The sequence below is a fragment of the Hippopotamus amphibius genome, chromosome 13 (assembly GCF_030028045.1).
Source record: "Hippopotamus amphibius kiboko isolate mHipAmp2 chromosome 13, mHipAmp2.hap2, whole genome shotgun sequence".
Taxonomy (NCBI): domain Eukaryota; kingdom Metazoa; phylum Chordata; class Mammalia; order Artiodactyla; family Hippopotamidae; genus Hippopotamus; species Hippopotamus amphibius.
Genome location: NC_080198.1, coordinates 61,060,623 through 61,066,973, shown reverse-complemented (window position 1 = coordinate 61,066,973; position 6,351 = coordinate 61,060,623).

Here is a 6,351-nt window from a genome sequence, read left to right as displayed (position 1 = left end):
GCTTCTCTCATGTCTGCTGTTTTAAAATAATAACCAACTTAAAATATGCCGAAGAGGCATATTTTGGCGTGGCAAAATCTGCTCCCCTTCACAGTCTATTACAGACCACTACTTCCTCTTGGTTGCTGACATGAAATGTGATGGGTTAAAAACATGTCAACTAAAACTAGACCAACCCTTATTTATTTTTTGATTGTTGTATAGTTGACTTACAGTATTATATTAGTTTCAAGTGTACAACATAGTAATTCAATATTTTTATAGATTATACTCCATGCAAGTTATTATAAAATATTAACTACATTCCCTGTGCTGTACATTATAGCCTTGTAATTTATTTTATACCTAATAATTTGTACCTCTTAATCCCCTTCATCTATTTTGCCCCTCCCCCAACCCTTCTCCCTTCTGGTAACCACTCATTTGTTCTCTGTATCAGTCAGTCTATTTCTGTTTATTATCAAACCAAACTTGGGTCTGCTGCCCACTTGCAGTAAAGCCAACCTACCGACACCAGATTGTGGTGAAGGAAAGTGCAGTGTTTATTGTAAGGTGCCAGACAAAGAGTCTGGGGCAGCTAATGCTCCAAAAACTGGAACTTTCCTGATGGGTTTCAGGGAAGCATTTTTAAAGTCAAGGTGAGGGAGGGGAGTTGCAGGGTATGCGATAAGCTTGTGCACAGATCTCCGATGGGTTGATGGTGACGTATCAGGCAGTGTCACAGAGGTTAACATTACCAATCCTTAGCTCAATAGGTGTGGGAGCTGCATGTTCATGGTCATCAAGTAGTTAAAGTCTTACATTTGTTGGGGGTTTTAGCATCAGTAAAACAACTCAGAAATGTGCATCAGATACTTCAGAGAGGATCTAAAGATTCTATGACTGCCATATGGCTGATTTACTGTTTAAATTCTTACCAGTTCTCAAACTGCTTTGTTTTTTTTTTTTTTTTTTTTTTTTTTTTTTTTGTCCATGCTGCATGGTTTCCCAGGATCTTAGTTCCCTGACCACCAGGCACTGAACCCGGCCCTTGGCAGTGAGAGCACTGAGTCCTCACCATAAACAGCAGACTTGTGAATGGCTCTAAAAACCAAGTAGCGGTTGCCCTTTTGCCTTCATTTACATTTGTAAGGGAACTCTTCATTTGTAAGGGTGTCTCCCCCTGTATATCTGGAAGAGGAGAATAACCAAATCTTTAGGAATTCTTATCACTGGAGAAGGCAAGGACTTAAATCTGCATGACAGTCACAGTTAAGTGCTTTTCCTGGTAACCTTAACTTAACTTACTCTCCCCACCCTCAACATTCTCTTTTGCCTTTAGCTGAGGATGGTGTTTAAGGTGAGGGCTTTGGCCATTCTGGTAAGTTAATCATCTTTCCTGGGTCTCTCCCATGTTCACATGTTATTAAACTTTGATTTTCTCCTGTTAATCTGTCTCATGTCAGTTTAATTCTTAGATCATCCCAGAGAACCTAGAAGGGGAGAGGAAAATTTATTCCTCCCCAGCACTGCATTATACCTCTAGAAGTGTGAGTGGACCAGTCTGACTAAAAAGGCTTTGATGGAGATCTTGCCAGAGGTGGAGAACTGTGAGAGCATGAGTTTGAGTTTTCCCTTCTTCTCTGGAATGCATCCACCACGTATTCATATCCATCTGCATACAAATGATGGGCTCCCAAACGAACCTCGAAAAAGAACAAAGTTGGAAGACTCACAGGTAACCAATTTCAAAAGGTACTACAAACATTATCAAAACATGTGATACTGGCATGCAGATGGACATTTAGGCCAATAGAATAGAATAGAGAGCCTAGAAACAACCCTCATATATATAGTCAATTAATTTTCATCAGGGGTGCCAAGATCATTGAATGGGGAAAGGACCATGTTTTCAAGAAGTGCTGCTGGGAAAACTGGATATCCAACATGCAGAAGAAAGAATCTGGAACTTTCCTTTGTACCATATACAAAAATTAACTCAGAATGAGCCAAAGACCTAAATTTAAGAGCTAAAGCTATAAAAGTCTTAGAAGGAAATACAGAGGAAAATCTTCATGACTTTGGATTTGATGATGGTTTGAGTTTGACACCAAAAGCACAGGCAACCAAAAAACATATAGATAAATTGGACATCAACAAAATAACTTTTGTGAATCAAATGATACTATAAAAAGAATGAATAGATAATCTACAGAATGGGGGATAATATTTGCAAATCATATGTCTGATAAGGGATTCATATCCAGAATATATAAAAACTCCTGTAACTCAACAGCAACAACCACCCAATTCAAAAATGGGCAAAAGGGACTCCCCTGGTGGTCCAGGGGGTAAGACTCTGCACTTCCAATGCAGGGTGCCCAGGTTCAATCCCTGGTTGGGGAACTAGATCCCACATGCATGCTGTAACTACGAGTTCACATGCTGCAACTAAGACCCAGTGCAGCCAAAATAAATACATACATAAATAAAAGAAATATATATATTTTTTTAATGGGCAAAAGACTTGAATAGACATTTTACAGAGGACGATAAACAAATGGTCAATGAACACATGAAATGATGAGCAATATCAGTCATCAGGGGAATGCAAATCAAAACCACAATGGGCTACAGGCCATACCCATGAGGATGGCTGTTGTAAAAACAAAAATTATAACACAACATCGTAATTCCACTATACTTCAATAAGAAATAAATTTTAAAAATTTTAAAAATGGAAAGTAACAGGTGTTAGCTAGGATGTGGAGAAATTAGAATCTTTGTGCATTGCTGGGGGAAATGGTGCAACTACTGTGGCAAACAGTTTGGCAGTTCCCCAAAATGCCAGGCATTGAATTACTCTAAAACCTAGCTAATCTACCTCTGGGTATAAACCTAAAAGAATTGAAAACAAGGACTCAAACAGATAATTGTGCACCCATGTTCACAGCAGCATTATTTACAATAGCTGAAATGTGGAATAACCCAAATATCCATAGACAAGAACCAACAAGCAAAATGTGGTTTATCCGTACAATGCAATATTATTCAGTCACAAAAAAGGAATAGAATTCTGATACATGCTACATCATGGATGAACCTTGAAAACATGCTGAGTTGAAAGGAAACACACAAAAGGACAAATATAGTATGACTCCACTCAGATGAGGCACCTATAATAGGCAAATTCATGGAAACAAATGAAAACAGAGGTTACCAGGGGCTGCAGGGAGGAGGAATGAGGAGTTACTGCTTAACAGGTATAAGGTTTCTGTTTGGGTCCAGGAAAAAGTTTTGAAAACAGATAGTTGCAGAATATTGTGAATGTACTTAATGGCGCTGAATTATATACTTAAAATGCTAAAATGATACAACTTCAATTTTAATGGTATGTATATGTCACCACTATAAAAAAGATTTGAACATAAAATAAAAGATTAATTATGGGCTAGGTGCTTTACAGAGATAGAGAAGCAGAAACTCATAATTGCTCAGAAAATACAAAGTTATTGTATTTGCAACTATAAATACATAGTTGCAAAGAGGGGCCAGGCCTTGAGTGGCTGAAACCAAGAGGAGTGAGTTGGAGGCAGCTTCGTAGAGAAAGCTGAGGAATAAGAGGGAAAAGAGCAAAAAGGTACTGAGTACTCATTATTTACCAGACTCCATGAAAAAGCTTTCATATACTTTTTTCATTCCATCCTCACAGCAATTCTGTGTGGTAGGTACTGTGATGAAATTAATGTGTGAGGAAACTGAATTTTAGGTTAATAACTTGCTCAAGATTTACACAATTAGCGGCAGAGCCAGAACTAAAACCGTCTGTCACCTCTAGAACCCATACTCTTATTTTGTTGATCTCAACTTTTTTGGTTAAAAACTGGAACAACAGTATATCCACCCCACGGGCTTATTGTGATGGTTAAATAGGAAGAATTTTTTGAGCTGGAAAATTCTGAATATACCTAAGGATTTTGTATTGTTCTCTGGTTGCTCTATCCTCTATGCTACCACTGGAGACTGAGACTTCTTTTAAAGCACTCTCTACCATAGCGGATATTTCACTTATGTTACCCAAAGCTTGGCCTCTCTGTACGCTCGTGCCGAATCAACATCTTGAGACAGAGTTTTGGGTGAAGTGGAAAAGGATAGCTTTACTGTTTTGCCAGGCAAAGCAAGACACACTGGGTTTCTGCCCCAAAAAGCTATGTGTTCCAACCCAGGAGGATTTAATGAGGGTTTTATAACAACAGTCAAAGGTGGAGTCTCTGACAAGTGTGTAGGGCCTGCACTCCTTTAATCTCCTCTCAGGTGGTCTGTCTCCTAACCTTGATGAGATTCTCTGGTCCCTTTAATCTTGTCTTAGGTGGTTTCCTGGCTGCTCCTCCCTTGATTAGCAACTGTTTGAATCCACCCTTTGGAACTCAGGGAAGGTCATGGAGGCTGGAGTCTGCCTGTAAGAAATGGGGGACAAAAGGGCCTCTGTGCCCAGGAGCCCCACAAGGGGCTCCTTAGTGGATTGTTTTTGTACTCTTCCACTATTTGTGAGTTTCTCCATGACAGAGACTCCGTCTTATTCATTGTTTTGGGCAGGATTTAAACCAGAGCGATGGTTGTCAGGACAGGAGATGGGATTTAGAGATGCGGGCAGGATGAGAGTCAAGCATCATCTCTGTGTGAATTGCTCCAAAAGCTTCCTGAATCCCTACCACACCAAGTGTTATCATTGCGCTCACTGCCCTCACCATCATCAACATTTATCATCATCATTCACCACAGCAATAACACCCCCAGCAGCAACGGACATGTTATCAGAGCCTACCAGGTGCAAGCTGCTAGCCAGGGCCACAAATAAAAGTTTAAGCCACTGCTTTCAAAGTGTCTAGAAAGAAATTTCGGCAATTATGAAGAAAGCTGCTGCAAACATCCACCCTTTTCTATCCTGTCTTCTAATGCCAGAGCTCCTTTGCTCCTTTCATAATCGCTTTAATCTTGTCACTCAGTGTTGCTGAAAAGAAATTCCTTAGTACTGAGGCCTTCCAAATTGAAATCTTAATATATTTTAAAAATTATTTCTTTTTAGAAGAGACATTACTTTCACACAGCTTAAAACTCATATCAATATATGGAGAAAAGTCTTTCTTCCCATTTGTTTCTCCCAGTTCCTTCATTTCCTGGGTACCTTTCCAGAGGGTTTCCCAGAGCATTTCTACACATGCCTTTAGAAAAATAAAAAATAAAAAATAAAAATTTTTCCTAGAGCAGTTTTAGATTTAAAACAAAATTGAAAGCAAGGTATGGAGATTTCCCATACGTCCCCTGGCCATACACATGCATGTCCTCCCCTGTTATCCACATCACTCACCAGAATGGTACATTTTTTACCAAGGATGAAGTTGTATTGACATATCATAATCATCCGAAGTCCATAGTTTACCTGAGAGTTCACTCTTGGTGTTGTACATGCTATGGGTTTGAACAAATATATGATAATATGTATCCATCATTATAATATATAGAGTATTTTCAATGCCTAAAAATCTTCTGTGCTCTACCTATTCATCCTTCCCCCACAGCCCTGGCAGCCACTGATCTTTTTTTTTTTTTTTTTTTAAGAACTTTTATTGAGATACAGTTAACAGACAATAAACAGCATATATTTAGAGTGTACAATTTGGTATCCCAATCTCCCAATTCATTCCCCCCAACCCTCCCCGCTTTCCCCACTTGGTGTCCATGTGTTTGTTCTCTACATCTGTGTCTCTATTTCTGCCTTGCATTTCCTCTTTCATAGTTGTTAGCATTTGCCTTATGTATTGAGGTGCTCCTATATTGGGTGCATATATATTTATAATTGTTAGCTCCTCTTCTTGGATGGATCCCTTGATCTTTATGTTATGTCCTTTCTTGTCTCTTGTAACATTTTTTATTTTAAAGTCTATTTTATCTGATATGAGTATTGCTACTCCAGCTTTCTTTTGATTTCCATTTGCATGGAATATGTTTTTCCATCCCCTCACTTTCGGTCTGTGTGTGTCCCTAGGTCTGAAGTGAGTCTCTTGTAGACAGCATATATATGAGTCTTGTTTTTGTATCCATTCAGCCAGTCTGTGTCTTCTGGTTGGTGCATTTAGTCCATTTACATTCAAGGTAATTGTTGATATGTATGTTCCTATTACCATTTTCTTAATTGTTTTGTTGTTGTTTTTGTAGGTCCTTCTCTTATGTTTCCCACTTAGAGACGTTCCTTTAGCATTTCTTGTAGGGCTGGTTTGGTGGTGCTGAATTCTCTTAGCTGTTGCTTATCTGTAAAGCTTTTGATTTCTCCCTCGAATCTGAATGAGATCCTTGCTGGGTAGAGTATTCTTG